Below are 17,013 nucleotides of genomic sequence, written 5' to 3'. Positions count from 1 at the left end.
CTACTGGAAAAGTCTGTTAACGTGTCTGGGGATGGAGCAGAAATCCTCCAGGGACATCTCCATGAAGCTCTCCTGGAGGTACTCCAAAAGCCTTGCCACAAGGTTTCTGGGCAGTGCAGCCTTATTCCGTCCTCCATGGTAGGACACTTGACCACACCACGCTTGCAACAAGTAAACTGGTATCATTGCATGACAAAGCCTGGCAGCGTATGGTCCCGGTGTTTGCTGGCATTCAAGCAACATCCATTCTTTATCTCGCTGTGTAATCCTCAGGAGAGCGATATCGCTCATGGTAACCTGGTTGAAATACAGGAATTTAATTAAGGGGACAGAGGTGGCTGTTCCTACTGGGCTGTTTGCCTGTGGCTGAAAAGAAATCCTTCCCTGCAGTTAGCCAATTGCGGGGGGTGGGGGAGAGGGAATTGGCCCTGAGCTTTTCGTGTTTGGCTAGCAGGGATCTTCCCTGATACCAGCCACACGGTGGGGGGGAGGGGTAAAGCGATCATCCCAGAGAATTCATGGCGGGGTGGGGGATGTTAGTTTGGTTCCTGCAGGGATCTTCCCTGATACCAGCCACGCGGTGGGGGGAGGGATAAAGCGGTCATCCAGAGAATTGGATGGGGGGAGGGTTACTTTGTTTTCTGCTGCTGAAGGTTAACAGGAAAACTGCAGCACTCAACGGGCTTTGCTTGGTATGTGGGAAAGGAGGGCGCAGAAGCCGAAAGACAATGACTTACCATGGTCGTATGCAAACCAAATTCTGTAGCCCGGACCTGCGTCTGTGATCTCTAGCAGCAAAGCCATAGGCACTCACTATTAAGAGGCAAAATGCGACCTTGCACAGAAATCACATGTGCTATGTAATGTGAATAGTGTTCGTCACTGTGAAAGAGTATAAGCATTGTTCTGCAAAATGTATCTTTTTAAAAAATTCTCTCCTTTTTTCCCTCCCTCCAGCAGCTGAAAATTTTTCAAGCCTCTCTCCTCCGTCCCTAAGGCTATCTCAGATAAGGCGTCGGAAAAAGAAGACGCAAGACGAGATGTTCGCAGAAATCATGGAATCCACCCGCAGTGAAAGAGCTCATCTGAATGAGTGGAAGGACATGGTTTCAAAGTATAGGAAAGAAGCCAGTGAACGTGAGGACAGGAGGGACCAATGTGAGAACAGGAGGGACCAACGTGAGGAGAGGAGGGACGCTTGAGATGAGAGGGGGCGGCAGGAAGATCAGAGGAGGCAGAGATGCAACACTGGGGCTGCTGCATGAGCAAACAGACATACTCCTGCGTCTGGGGGAGCTTCAGGAACGGCAGCAGGATAGAGTGCCACTACAGCCCCTGTATAACCCCCCTCCCCCCTCCTCATGTTCCATAGCCTCCTCACCCAGACATATAAGAACGTTGGGGGGTGGGTGGGAGGAGGCTCCATACACCCTCCCATTCCACCCCAGTGGACAGCCAAGCAAAAGGCTGTCATTTTTTTTAACCTTTTTTTAGTAGCCTTTTCCTTCCCGCCAATCCTCCTCCCAAACCCCACCCGGATTCTCTCCCTCTTTTTATAATCAATTAATAAAGAATAAATGATTTTTAAATGATAGTGACTTTATTTCCTTTGAAAGTAAGCTGGGAGAAGGGGGAGGGTGGGTTCCTTATAGAGAATGAGTCAATAAAGGGGGTGGGTTTTCATGAAGGAGAAACAAACAGAAATTTCACACTGTAGCCTGACCAGTCACGAAGCTGGTTTTCAAAGCTTCTCTGATGTGCAGCGCTTCCTGGTGTGATCTTCTAATCACCCTGGTGTCTGGCTGCGCATAATCAGCAGCCAGGCGATTTGCCTCAGCCTCCTACCCCGCCATAAAGGTCTCCCCCTTACTTTCACAGAGATTGTGGAGCACACAGCAAGCAGAAATAACAATGGGGATATTCATTTGGCTGAGGTCTGAGCGAGTCAGTAACGATCACCAGTGACCTTTTAAACGGCCAAATGCATATTCTACCACCATTCTGCCCTTGCTCAGCCTGTAGTTGAACAGCTCCTGACTCCTGTCCAGGTTGCCTGTGTATGGCTTCATGAGCCATGGCATTAAGGGGTAGGCTGGGTCTCCAAGGATAACTATAGGCATTTCAACATCCCCAATGGTTATTTTCTGGTCCGGGAAGTAAGTCCCTTGCTGCAGCCGTTTAAGTAGTAGAGTAGTGTTCCTGAAGATGCGAGCGTCATGAACCCTTCCCGGCCAGCCCACGTTGATGTTGGTGAAACGTCCCTTGTGATCCACAAGTGCTTGCAGCACCATTGAAAAGTACCCCTTGCGGTTTATGTACTGGGTACCCTGGTGCTCTGGTGCCAACATAGGGATATGGGTTCCATCGATTGCCCCACCACAGTTAGGGAATCCCATTGCAGCAAAGCCATCCACTATAACCTGCACATTTCCCAGAGTCACTACCTTTTGTAGCAGAAGCTCAGTGATTGCTTTGGCTACTTGCATCACAGCAGCCCCTACAGTAGACTTGCCCACTCCACTGACCAGTAGCTGTCTGTCATTGCAAGCTTCCACAGGGCTATCGCCACTCGCTTCTCAACTGTGAGGGCTGCTCTATTCTTGGTATTCTGGCGCTTCAGGGCAGGGGAAAGCAAGTCACAGAGTTCCATGAAAGTGCCCTTACGCATGCGAAAGTTTCGCAGCCACTGGGAATCGTCCCACACCGGCAACACTATGTGGTCCCACCAGTCTGTGCTTGTTTCCCGGGCCCAGAATTGGCGTTCCATGGATGGAACCTGCCCCATTAACAACATGATCTCCAAAGCACTGGGGCCCGCGGTCTGAGAGAATTCTGTGTCCATGTCTATGTCCATGTCCTCATCACTCTTGTCGCTGCGCTGCTGTCGCCGCCTCCTCCTCTCCTCATTTTTCTGGTCCTGGCTCAGCATAAACTGCACGAGAACACGCGAGGTGTTTACAATGTTCATGACTGCTGTCTTGAGCTGAGCGGGCTCCATGCTTGCCGTGGTATGGAGTCTGCAGTGTTCACTCAGGAAAAAAGGCGGGAAATGGTTGTCTGCCGTTGCTTTCATGGAGGGAGGGGTGAGGCTGTACCCAGAACCACTTGCGACAATGTTTTTTGCCCCATTAGGCACTGGGATCTCAACCCAGAATTCCAATGGGCAGGGGAGTCTACGGGAACTATGGGATAGCTATGGGATAACTACCCACAATACAATGCTCCGGAAATCGATGGTAGCCCCAGTACATGGACGCACACCGCCGAATTAATGTGCTTAGTGTGGCCGCATACATTCGACTTTATACAACCTGTTTCCAAAATTCGAATTATATAAATTCGGATTAAGCCCGTAGTGTAGACATACCCGAAGAGTCCTGATTTGTTTTACGAGACCTCTTCCTCACTGTAGCAGGGGGGGGGGGGAATCTCTTTTTCCTCTTGGGGGAAAATGCCTGAGCCCGAGTGCAGAGCAGCATCACTTTCTGGATCTGAAGGTGACCGCTGATCAGATAAGGCCTCATGATCTGTTCCAACATGTGATGTTTCAGCCGCAAGTCTCTTGCCACCTGAATCCTTTTTGTGAATGACTTGCACATGGAACACCACTTTTTAATGTGTTCTTCACCAAGACACAACAAGCATCTCATGTGGGGGTCACTGTTAGGTATGTCCTCCACTACCACATGACAGACAAGGCTGAACCACAAAGGGCAGCCCATCCACTATTATACTAACACTAAACTTAACCTAAGTACTACTAACTACAGACAAGAAAATTGTTCTCAGTGACAACACCACACAGAACTCTGACTCTATCAATGGATGGTGAAAAGGTGATGAGGGGGTTAAGGCAGTGCCATCCTTGTATGGGCTGGGGAGGGGCTGCAGAGCATGAGAGCTGCCCCTGCGGGTACTGCTAGGCAAAGTTCGTTGACTCCAGTATGCTTGGTGTGCACACACCTACGTGGATACACAGCTGCATCTCAAAAAAGAAGGACCTGGGTTAACAATTTGTGAAAATAATGAGTTAAATATATAAACCTTCAAAATACTTTTTACTTCAAAAAATAAATGTGGCTGGGGGATCTCCAGACACCAATTCAGTAATCAACTTTTAATTTATTATAGCATTTAAAGAACCATTATATGTTTATAAAGCACTTTGAGATCTTCAAATGAAAGTCATTATTAATCACTGGTTGCCATTAAAAAAAAAAAATCAACATTCACCAACAGTTAAAGTAGTAACTGAGCGATCACTTATTTAAAATTTGAATTATCTGGGAATACTGTTTTGCGGTAAGCCTTCGTAAACAGATTTTTAATTGTCTCTATTATAATGGGACAATATTGTTTATAATAAAGCATACAGATCTATTCTACATAGACCCATTCTTATATATTTAGTTGGCACCCATACCTATGGAGTTTTTTCAACTTCTCTTTTCAAGCAACAGCTCTATTGTTTCCTGTTCAATGCAAAAGTATAGCTTTATCCTGTAATAAAAAAGGATTTGGCATTCAACAGATTTCATGTCAGTTACCCTAAATTTTACTCAGTTCCACCCCCTTCTCCTTTGTGCTTGATGCTGGGAACTCTATAGTTATAACATTATTTCCTAAAACTCTGTGTTACAGTTTAACATTTAACAAGGCGAAAGGGAGAAGCTCACCCCTCCCTCTTGCAGTCGCATGGATTCCAAAACTTCTATCTCTGAACTAATTGCTCTTGCTCCACAGTAATTTCCTCATCCACTCTCCAAGCACAGTTGCCAAGCTACTTTCAATTTAAAAAGACAGATACCTACCTCTTCAGAGCCAGATCTAGCCTTTAGAGCTCAGGATGCCTTCCGGAAAATTTCCTCTTCCATTCCAATTTTACCCTAGTCCCTATGCCCTATAAATGCCAAGCTTAACCTCAGCTTTCATTTATGCTTTAAAGTAATGTTTTAATATTCATTGTTGCAGTGACCATTTATATTTTTCAAGTTATCACCGATATTTAAAGTTTGTCATGGTGATATTTCCTAAAAAAAATCATAGCATATTCAGTTCCCCACCCTGCCCCATACCAGGGCTGACCACTTGGATCTGTTAATTTCAGAGCTGTAGGGACATAAGGTCTTGGTGGATTTTGACCAACACAGGCTATAGGATGGGAACAAGCTGCTTGCTGTCAATAGCATAAGTGCTTCTGCAAGCTCTTCCTTGGCCATGCCCATTGGTTTTCAACTAAGTTGTCTGCTTTGATGAGCAACCATTATGGCCGTTGGCCACAAAGAAGAATGGGTCAATAATGTGAAAGGCAGTGTGACCTGATGGACTAAGCAGATAACAGGGAGCAAAGAACTTTGAAATCTGGCTCTGATGCAGACTGTCTGTAGTATCAGGCAAGTCATTCAACCTCTCTGCCTCATTAGATTTCCCATCTGTAGAATGGGGATACCACCTACCTCACAGATGGCTGTGATTATTAAATAATATTTGTAAAGTGCTATGTAAGTGCTACGTACTGTTATGAGAAAGAGCACGTGCTAAGTAATTGGAAGCAATGGAATAAAGGGAGTGCAAAAATGACAGAAAAATAGAAGGGAAGGAGAAAGTTAATCAGAGAGTAGAGTGGGATAGCAAAAGAAGGGGTGAGTATGAGTGATTGAGAGGAAAGTAAATGATTTTATTTCCAAAGAAAGAGAAAGCTAACAATGAGAAAATAAAAACCAGAGAAAATGCTTGACAGAAAGGTAAGGCAAGGAAAGGATGTGGATATGAAGGAGAGACAAGGGAGATAAAGTGGTTCAGAAAAATAAGCAAGACTGGCAATTTTGAAGTTAGTAAATTGAATGTAATTAATTCATATTCCTCTATTTTATACTCCTTCCAAGGCAGATGCCCCATTTCTCTGTCAATTTGAGATTTTTTTTTTAAGTTCTAGGCATTTCTCTCGTGTTCATCACTGTAATACATGAGCCTCTCATTACATATCCTCACATCACCCCTGTGAAGCAGGGAAGTATCATTAGCCCCCTTTTACAGACTGAGAACTGAGGCAGAGAGATCAGATTAAGTGTCTGATTTATAGAGGTGTTAAATGCTTCAATTTCCTACTGAGTATGCCAGTTGTGGGTACTAATCATTTTTGAAAATTAGGCTATTAATGATTAGCTCATAAAGACAGAGTCCTAGTCAAGCCATAACAACAAAATCATCATTCTTCTCCAGCTAAGATAGCTTTTCCATTATATTATTTTTTCTGGCTACTCTGGATTTCTGAGGTAACTAAACAGAGAAAAAGACACAGATAATTTAAAATTCACCAGAATGCACTGAAAACCCATGGGTGGATTGTGCCTAAGAGCCCCATTATGTCTGGGCAATAATTATTTGAAATTTTACTTTTGGGGCTTTGCTCCTCTTAAACAAAGGATACCGGTGGCAACCCAAAGTCCTCGCTTTCATAAACAAATGTTGATTAAATTGGGGAGCCCCCAAAGAATCACGTTCCTGACTCTAGTTAAATTCCCAAGGCTAGTCCTGTACATATTCATTTGTTATCAAATGACAAGGGTCACATTATTTAGGAAGAAGCTGAATAATTCTTTCAAAGGCACACAACTAAGTACCAGGGTGGACTATGGGAATGCCTACAATGCCCTGCAATTCAGACTAATAGGGTAGGTCTACACTTACCCGGTAGTTCGGCAGCGAACGATCGAACTTCTGGGTTCGACTTATCGCGTCTTGTCTGGACGAGATAAGTCGAACCCGGAAGTGCTCGCCGTCGACTGCGGTACTCCAGCTAGACGAGAGGAGTACCGCAAAGTTGACGGGGGAACCTGCCTGCCGCGTGTGGACCGAGGTAAGTTCTAACTAAGGTACTTCGAACTTCAGCTACGTTATTCACGTAGCTGAAGTTGCGTACCTTAGTTCGAATTAGGGGGTTAGTGTAGACCTGGCCATAGAGTGTGAATAGCAGCGTGCACCAAAGTGTGGTGCTGTAACTCCCCCATGTGGACCCTGAGGGCAAGAACTTAATGGTCTTTAAGGACTACATTAGTGTGAATTCAGGGCCTTTAAATTTGTGCCCACAGCATCCACAGGGGGGAGTTAATGCAGCACGTTGGTGTGCACTGCTATTCACATTTCCTTAGGGCACATCTACACTGCCATAAAAGACCTGTGGCATGGCCGTGGTTGGCTAGGTCAGCTGTCGTGGGGCTGGGGCTGCTGGGCTATAAACCTGCAGTGTAGATGTTGGGCTCAGGCTGAGTGTTCTGAGATCCCATGAGGGAGTGGGCTGTAGTCCACGAAAGCTTATGCTCTAATAAATTTGTTAGTCTCTAAGGTGCCACAAGTACTCCTGTTCTTTTTGCGGATACAGACTAACACGGCTGCTACTCTGAAACCTGCATCTATATTGCAATTTTTAGTCCCACAGCCTAAGCATCATGAGCCCAAGTAAGCTGACCTGGGCTCTGGGACTCAATGCCATGGATTAATTGTAACCTAGACATACTCTTAATCTGAACAGTGTGGCAACATAGACATGCCCTTAATCCAAGGTCATGGAGTTCACATTTCCAGCAATTAATAAAACCTTAACCTGAACCCTGGCTCTAGCCACCTACTTCTATGAACTTCACAGAAGTTTGGATCTTCCCTATTTCCATAAAGAATCCAAACCAGAATCTTGTATTAGTACAGATCCAGATTATGGAAATGTTTAAACTGGGATCAGATTCCAAACCCAAACTTTGAAGCTCTACCAATAAAATAATTTATTTATAAAGTTTCAATGGTTTGCATTTTCTTGGTGATTTTCCTCAGCATATTAAATATAAATAGACTGAATTTTTTAAGGTAAATTGGAAGTTCAAAGTATTCAATGTCCCCTCAACATCAGCAAACTAGCCATACACAGAATATATGTTAATCCAACATGGCTGAACATTACTTCCTCTTTCATGAGCTTCCCAGTACCTCTAAAAGATTCTGTACTTGGATTTATGTGCAACTATGTCTGATTGTGTATATGAAACAAAGATCTGTAAGGTCAGGATGTAGCAGGTAAAAACTTATGTAGTGAATTTTTGGTGTCACTTAACTCACTTTATTAAAAACTAAGGTTCCGAATGAGATATTGACCAACTGGTCAGTTTTATGCCCTTGTCTAATTTTGATCTTTTCTTCTGTTTTTTTAGGAAGAAAAGTTTCTGCTCAGTTTATGACATCTTTGGTTAACTCAGCAGCAGGAGGCAGTGCTGACAGGTAAACAGAACCTAAATAACCTAAAAATAAAGTGGAAAAGATCTGTTTTATTAAAAAATAGACCAAGATTCATTTTTAATTCAATCTAATCCTAACTTTTTACTTTTCCTTTTCCTTTAAAAAAAAAAAAGCCACAAAGTTGTGGTCAGTGAAAAAGCAGACACTAGCCATAGATGAAGGGAAAACTGGTTTGAGGAAGAACCTCACAAATGTCTTGACTGAATGTGTTGTCAAATTCTGTTGTATAATGATCAATTCTTTGACAGAACATCTGCTCATTTCATCTTCTGCAAGTTCAACTCTACACTCTTCTACTGTTCTGCCTTCAATGTAGAGTTTCTTGACATATTTTTGGCACTGCAGTTTTATATTCCATATCCAGATAAAGACTTTCATATTTGTCTGTTGCTGTTATGAAGTATTCATGGAATTGATCTTCCATATAGATTTCCCTCATATGCTGTTTCAAAACCTGAACTTTCTCAATTGTGCAGAAAGCATCCAAGTCAACTCTGCAAAAAGTAATTGAAGGATGGCATTTACCAACTATAGCACAGCTTTGAAAACCACTAAACAGAGACAAATTAATAGGGTTTTTATCTAAACTAGTAAACTTGTGGCATCAGAATAGACTTTAGGATTAAGAGAGATTCATAGATTCATAGATTCTAGGACTGGAAGGGACCTCGAGAGGTCATTGAGTCCAGTCCCCTGCCCGCATGGCAGGACCAAATACTGTCTAGACCATCCCTGATAGACATTTATCTAACCTACTCTTAAATATCTCCAGAGATGGAGATTCCACAACCTCAATGAGGTAGCACTCATTCCCTCCAGGCCCTCAGCAATGCCTTGAAAGTTCTGACACATGACTATAATCACTTCAGTTTTGAAGTCCAGTCTGTTTTTGAGGTTTTAATTACTCTGTCAGTTTCTAGGGGGGCTTGCATTCTTTTCATCACATTGTCTTTTTATGAAATACCCTCAACACATTTCTCAATTGTTTAAAGATTTTTTTAAAATTTCCATTGTGAGTGTTTTCTGTCAGACCTAAAAACTTTACAGTATAATAAACATGGAGTAGAACTATGCAATTATAAAACACTGGGCAAAGTTTATATACCATGGATAGAAAATCATTAACTGAACCCTCCCTTAGGCTACCTTCCTTTTAAAATAATTTCCTAACGCTGTATTTATCGCCGTGTTACTTCTCCAGTACTGTCAGAAGAATTTTGGACTTTGTTTCAACATGGCTTTTAGCCTGTTGGATATCAATTGTCTTTGAAGTAAGATTGCTGCTCATATATCTTAGTATCAGATTAGGCTGCGGCACTTTCAGTTCTCATAAATTAAATCGAGTAGGGACAGCTCAGCACTTGAATGGGAAAACTTCACGGAAAACCCAGGTGCAGTATTTAAGTGGTCTTTGTAAGTTATTTAATGGCACTCCTCCTTCTATATCACTGTCACTATGACAGCCTGGTGCTTGGGGGCACACTGCAGCTATCTGAAGGAGATGTAAAGCCATGCTGTTGGATATTTTAGCCATTAAGGATCTTTTGATGATATGTTGAGACCAGCACACCATTTCCACAACATTCATGGCCTTTGGTGCCCAGGGTTCAGCGAGACCAGGTCCAGTAATTACATGTAGCAGCATTTTCTAGTTAACATTACAATGTGAGTAACAATAATGGGGTGACAGAAAGCAATGAACTGCTTATTTACAATGGTGTCACATTAGAATAGCAGATGATATCAAATCAGGCCCCATGGACATCAATAAATGGGGCCAGTATTATAAAAAAACTATTAGTGACTTGATAACTTGAGACTGATCAAATTTGAAGATGACAAAAAGCTAAGGGAGACAGCAAATACAGAAGATAGAAAAACACAGAATTGGATCTGAATAACTTGGGGGTATGGTCAGGCCATTAAGAAAGCAGATTTATTCTAAGGAATTTTGAGATGTTACATTTTGGTCCAAAGTCCTTTTCCTTTCTTCTCCCATGTGCAGAAAGTCCACAGTACCCTTAGCAATTGCATATGAGACGTGTGTATGGAGGGGGGTCAAGGTGCTAGGATCCACTGTAGGTGAAGCCACATTATGGGGCAAACTTCTAGCATTGCCATATGCAATCTTTGGGGGCTGAAGGGAGCTGAAGTACAGTGCTTCATCCTTGTGGATAGGAAAGGAAAAGAGCCCTCCAGCACTTAGGGGTCGCTCTTCTTCTGCTCTTTGGGCTGGAGGGTTCTCCGGCTCCTTACTGCCACATTGTTCCCCATCTTCTTCTAGAGCAGAATATGATAATCTCACTGTAGGATGTACACACAGAGAGCTTGAAGCATGGACCTGAATTAAGTCAGTCAAGAAGTCTTTTCAGCAAATTCATCCCTAGTGCAACTCCACCAAAATCAATGAAGTTACATCAGAGAAGTATTTGTCCCAGCATACCCCAGCTTTCCTCATAATCTGTTTCCACTTCCTCCCTTGTCCATGCCCATTGACAATAGGAGTTTACCCACATCTCAGGCTTGTAACCTCAGTGTCATTTTCAGCCCCTCTCTCCTTCTTCTTATAGCCTAGCTCTGACTAAATTTTGCCACTTTTAATAAAATATCAAAATGTATCCATAATACTGCCCATATCTTATTTGTGTATTGCCTTGGTTCCTGAAACTGGCTCTTCTCTGTACTTTCCACATCTCACCTCTTTTCTTTCCACTCTATCCAAATTACTGGCTTTCAAGTAACCTTCCTTTTCTGCCACTCAAACCACATCCATCCATTCATTCATTCGTTTCCTCTTGTTAAAGCATCAAATTCAAATACTTCATTCTCAATGCACTGTGCAATCTTGCCATCACTTAGTCTCTGCCCTCATTTCTTCCCAGTTTCACTTTTTTCTCTATTCTCCTCCCAAACATCTGTCCTTACTGCTCCCTTTTTTGTATTTCTCGGCTTCTTTTCCAAGTTCCCTCTAAGACTGGAAAATTTTCCAGTCTGTGTAGAACCTTCTCTTCCTTTTTAAAAACCCTTCTTTAAATCCCATTTCTTCCATGGAACAGTCATGTGTTGGTCATCAATGATCATGTCTAGACCAGGAAAATAGGTCGTGTTTAAATAAAAAAGTTAGCTAACACATTGTAACTGATCTATATTTTTACACACTAGTGTACATGGGGCTTAACACCTTTAAAAATATATGTTAGCTCTCTGTGATTAGCTCTAAGGAGGAACACAGGGAGGGAAATTGGTAGTTCTCTGCACAACTATGAAATATTATTGTTTACATAAATATAACACCATAAATATACACAGATCTTTACAAAATGCAGAATGAGACAAAGTCCTAACCCAAATATTTTGCAATCTATCTCAGATAACAGCTTGGTGGTATGTGAAGATATTGTTATGGGTTGGATGAAATATCATTGAGGCTGGGTAATCACTTCCGTTCATTTAAGATTGCTGTAAGAAATAGTTAAGCTCCTTTATCAAACAATAGCAGCCTTCACCCCAAATGTAGGCAAATGTCACTGACAAGAACAAAGGCACACAGGAAGCCACTCAGAAATTTGAACTATGTGGGCAGAGGGGATTTGGCGGGGTATTGTTTTTAGCAGGGAGGTGTGTGAGAAAGATGTAGGAAAAACACCACAGAAACAAACACATAGAAAGAGCAGAAAGACAGATGCAGCCTGAACAAGCAGTGAGAGTGTGGCCCTGGGAAAAGCCTAGAGACAGCTTTTGGGGCTGAGTGCTGGCTGAAAGGGGCTTGGAACTGTGAAGAAAGAAACTATCTCCTGCTGTTTGATTCTGCCTGTGTTCAGGGAAATAGGAATTTGTACATTCTTTGTGAATAAAAAGGATTGTATCAGGTACCAGACTCCATCATCAGTTTCTCCTCCTAATAGAAACAATCCACAGGACCATAAATATGGCTAACTGCTCAGGTCAAAAGGAGTAAAAATATGATTGGCCATGTCTAGTCTAGGAAAACAAGTCATGTTTAAAAAAGCATTAGCTAGCATGTTTTGACTAACACATTTTTAAACACTAGTGTAGACAGATTTTAACAGCAAAAAAATACTTCAAGCTGTTGTTGTCAACGCTAGGTTCAGGGGGTGAGATTTCAAAGCTGCCTAAGGGACCCACTCACAGACAATCCACAGCAGTAGAATGTAGTCAAGATCAAGTAAAGACTCATAAGGTGGCAACATGTGAATGTAACCAGAACCCTACCCCCCGGCACATGCATATGATAGCCACTGTGGACAAGAGAACAAACACATGTGAGATGAGTCTCACATTGTTTAATGCACTACCAGAAGGCACTCAGATGCTACATGGTGAATATGGTATAAGAGCCTGTACAGAACAGAATAGAATTAATTCACAAATATGTTCTTTATTTTGTAGGTATTCATTGAGTACTTATCACCATGATATTTAATGATTCAGTCATGTTTGTTCTATTTTCTTATCTTCGTACTTTTTAATTTTTAACCCACCTGATAATAAAATTGGTATTTTATTAATTATTGTGTTAATTGAGCTTTTGCTACCAAACTTTACTCCCAATAGCCAATATGTGCAAGTTCTGGAGACTCATATTACAATTTAATTCATTAGTAACCTATTTCGAAGTTTATATTTCACTTACCAGATTGCATCAAGCGAATCTTGAGTCAATCATCAAGTGTTGTTCGTCTCTTCGAAAAAACTCACAGATGTTTAAGCATCAGAAATCTAAATAAAATAAATAAATAAAATAAAATAAATTAGGAGGCTTTACACATGAAGTTTCATTAAATTAAATCTTCATGTTCGTCAAAACACAGAATAATTGAGATACCCAAAATCGTGACCTGTGTGATAGAAAAATCAGCCTGATTTTTGTGGTGTTATTTTTTCGGGATGGAGGGGGTATTTTTTTCTTGCATTCGCTACAAAGATTACTGAGGAGAACATCTATTAACTGCCTAATTTGCATAAGCCTTCTGCTACTCAAGCTCTAGTAAGCCTTAAGCATTTAATACTGAATTATCTTATTCGTTATTTTCCAGCACCATGCTTACTATTTAGTTCTCGCTCCTATTTTCTAGGAATATTTGAGGCAGCAATTGCCCTGTCACACTAGTAGAGACTATCCTCCATGAAGTTTTCTGGAGTGATTGAGGTAAAAATAAAAATGTTCTGATATTTCCCCGCAGGAAAGTGGTAGTAGTTTCCTGGGCTTAAATAGGCTTTAACTACATCCCACAGAGCAATGCTTCATAGTATATTATTAGAGTGATCAAAAAGGATCAAAACATGTTACTATGAAGAACTGAGCATTAGCCCATGTTAAGCACTGCTTTGTGTATTTCTCATCTAAACTTTCCAAAATATGGGGTTCCAATACAAATTTTTGTTTCTTTTTGCAAAATTTAGTTTGTTTACTATTTGTTCTCTTTATATGCATTTTAGCTATATTGTTAACTAGTATATGCTAGGCCTGCATGTGGCATTTTCAAGTCCTTTGCTACAACAGGCACTAACAGAATCTGTAATATGAAATCTGCAAATTCTGTGGCAAAAGGGGAATGGACCAGCATCAACCCTCATCCTGGATCTGCCACTATAAAAGGAGAGATATTATCCCTCTATCCTGGACTAAGGGTGTGCTGTGCCCCAAATTCTGCAACTGGAACCTGACTTTGTTGTGGTTTCCAAAGCCATGGAATTCTATGGATCCTAAGTAAATTATTAAAATCTAACAACGCAATAATCCTAAACCATTTCTGGCCAGTGAAAAAATAAACACCCTTAAAAACAAAAAAAGTAAAACAGCAGTATCCAAAAAAATACAGGTAGTCTGAAAACTTTCATAAAGATCTAAGCCTTTCTATCCAAAACTGTAACAAATGAGGTCCCATTTCTTCATTAAACAAAGCAGGTGACTATTTGGAATGGAAAGGTAAAGCATGAGCATATTTCATTGTAACTACTAGGCAATTTCTCTGTTTTCAGATTTTCTATAGTGGCTCAATGTCTCACAATAATCCTTCCTCCAATAGTCATACATAGTCCAAGAATCCATTTTTGTTCATTACCAAGCTTGATTTCTTGTGGGATTAATCTTCCTACACATAGTTCAAAGGACTGAATTATAGGCTTAGCTATTATGTGTGAAATTCTCTGGAAAACCTGGAACCCATGTTGGGCCAGATTCATCCCTGGAATAATTCCATTGATACAAATGGTGTTATTCCAGGGATGAATTTGCCCCTTTAACTTTAAGACAATAAAAAGTTATCAGATTCCAAGCATCCAATTATTGTTCACAATGACAATGTGTCCCACTGTTAATCAGCCTCTGTTTATGTATTTTTCCTGTTGTCAATAAAATTGCTGAAGCCATCTAACCATGAGTTGTGTCAATCTCATTCCAGCATTTAATTCAGAAATATGAAGGGTGACTTTATTAGAACTGTGTGTTTGATATGCTAACTTCTTATGCAGAGCTTCTCTCTTTATTGTGCTTCGTGGCTACTCAAAAATGTTATTGCACTGTTCTACAGTGTAATTGTGACAGGACTCTGGATATATTTGGAATCTGAGGGAGACATGGGAGAGAGACTGTTGATGTATGTGTGTGCTGTAGATGTGTCTTTGTAAAGAGACTTACTCTTGATTTATTATAATTTTGCATTTACAACACAGCATGGGATCATTTTATACCAATATTTCATGTGGAATTTGAATAGCTGCAGTTAGTTCAGGTTTTTCCCTTTTGGAATGAGTGCCTATGTGCAAAGCAATAACCACGAATGACTAGCTAGGAGAGACAATACTGTTCAAAATAATACTGCATAGATACACCTTCAAATTCTAGTTATTTGTTTTCAAGACATTCCATACCAGCTCTTCGAAACCGGCCAACCACATTGAGCTCATAAAAGACCAGACTGTCCCTTGCCCTTATGCAGGTGCAAAAACTGGGAAATAGGCACAAGCAGATTTTCCCCTTCTTCTCCCCGCTCCCTTCCCCTGCAACTCCCCTGGGATCCAACCACAATTACAGACCCATTGCTCTTATCAACTGGTCATCCCAAAAGAGGCCAAAGGAGTAAGGACCATAGCTCTCTGCCACATCTGCACTCAGCAGCAGAGCAGGGTAAGCTTCACCCTCTTGCAAGGAAGATACATTGTGTCCTTCAGGAGAAATAAATGTCCAGAGCTCTTTGTGGAGCTCTCCCAGGGGCATGACATAATTACACTGCCTCAATGTGGGCCAAAGCTTTAATGACATAGTCTGCCCCAAAATATATACAAACAAAACAGTTTATTGAGCAATTATGGACTTTGCATGATTTAATGTCTCATTGCTCACTCACATACATATTTGGTGGAGATGAAATGTATGTAAGCGAATTTTGCAGGCTCAATTTAGGCACCATTGTCTGCTGGCATATATACAATATTTCTCTGCTTTTTTCACTTGTTTTGGGCTATTCTTTTCATACATGACATTAAATTAATCTAGTATAAACAAATATCAAAATTACCACAGTTTAACATTTCATCAAAGTAATTCATGCAATGCTTAATTTGTAATGAAAGAGGTGCTGGGGCTCAAGCAATTTTTTAATACTTTCATAAGTGATGCAGCAAGCCCAGAGGTGCTGGGGCTAGGAACTGCCAAGCCTAGAGGTGCTAGGCCTCAGTCTTGGCAAGTGCTGGCACAAATTAAGCACTGAATTTACTTATATAAGAAACTCAAGCGACCTATGCCATAACAGGAGCACAGTGTTAGGTGAATATGATGGATCACACAATACCATTTTGCAACCACCATGTTTCATTTAAGAGAGGGCTCATTCTAATTTTCAATAACTTCAAATGTTCTTAATCTTAAAAAGTTACCATGTGGCAGTGCTCCATAACTCCTGAAATACAGCACATGGGACTTCTTTTGTTAATGGATTGATACCTGCTTTATTCAATTTGTGCAGTATATTGATTAGCAAATTAAATCTCTAAAAATTAATGGAGGTTCTGCATTTCCAAATGCACTCAGTACATCTTTCACATCTTACAGTAAGAATTTAAAAGGTCTGTTTCTCCTTTCACACCAGTATTGTACTGGTATTGTTCCTTTGGGCCAAATTTTTAAATTAGGTGGAGCAATGCTGGATGCAGACTTGTGGAGGAGGGCAAAGACTACTATAACAGGGCTATTTACCCAGAAATCCTCTTGCACGATGGCCCATTGAGTTGAATTTTTAGATGCTTTGAACCACCAAGCATTTTTAGATGCTTGCTGGCAAAGAAAAGCCAGAGCACACAGGTGAGACTGGCACACTGACTTTATTGGAGTTCTGATTTACACACGTGTAACAAAGAGAAGAATCAAGCTCAAAGACTTTTATGAGAATTCTGAGCTGCCTGTCTCTTATTCTTGCTAAATTAAGGCCTTATACTCTCCCTTTTAGTTATTCCTCAATTAAACCGTACTTGAGGTACTTCATTTGAACTATTCTCTGCCCCCGCTCCCCCAGATTCTAGTCTGCTAGACAGCCATTCACTAATACAAATGTTTCAAATGGGAAATGTTGGTAAGCTGATGAGGCACAGTTATAAAGCAGACACAACTGCATTAAAGTTTTACGTATTTGTTTACTAGCAGAATGAGATGAGATAAACAGAACATACAGCAAGGAACTGAGGATTAAAAAAATAAATCTCTCCTGA

The 17,013-nt window shown here is 41.1% G+C and overlaps 1 protein-coding gene across 1 annotated transcript in view; it reads right to left on the bottom strand.

Annotated features, from left to right (window-relative positions):
* Positions 1–17,013, bottom strand: part of TENM3 (teneurin transmembrane protein 3) — a 1,277,620-nt gene that overhangs the window by 1,080,335 nt on the left and 180,272 nt on the right. Inside the window, exon 2 of the mRNA XM_034771464.1 lies at positions 12,941–13,026. The gene's annotated coding sequence lies outside the window, so the exon portion shown is untranslated. The remainder of the gene's footprint in view (positions 1–12,940; positions 13,027–17,013) is intronic.

This window comes from Trachemys scripta, chromosome 5 (genome assembly GCF_013100865.1).
Source record: "Trachemys scripta elegans isolate TJP31775 chromosome 5, CAS_Tse_1.0, whole genome shotgun sequence".
Lineage (NCBI taxonomy): Eukaryota > Metazoa > Chordata > Testudines > Emydidae > Trachemys > Trachemys scripta.
This window is presented reverse-complemented; position numbering and strand designations above follow the sequence as displayed.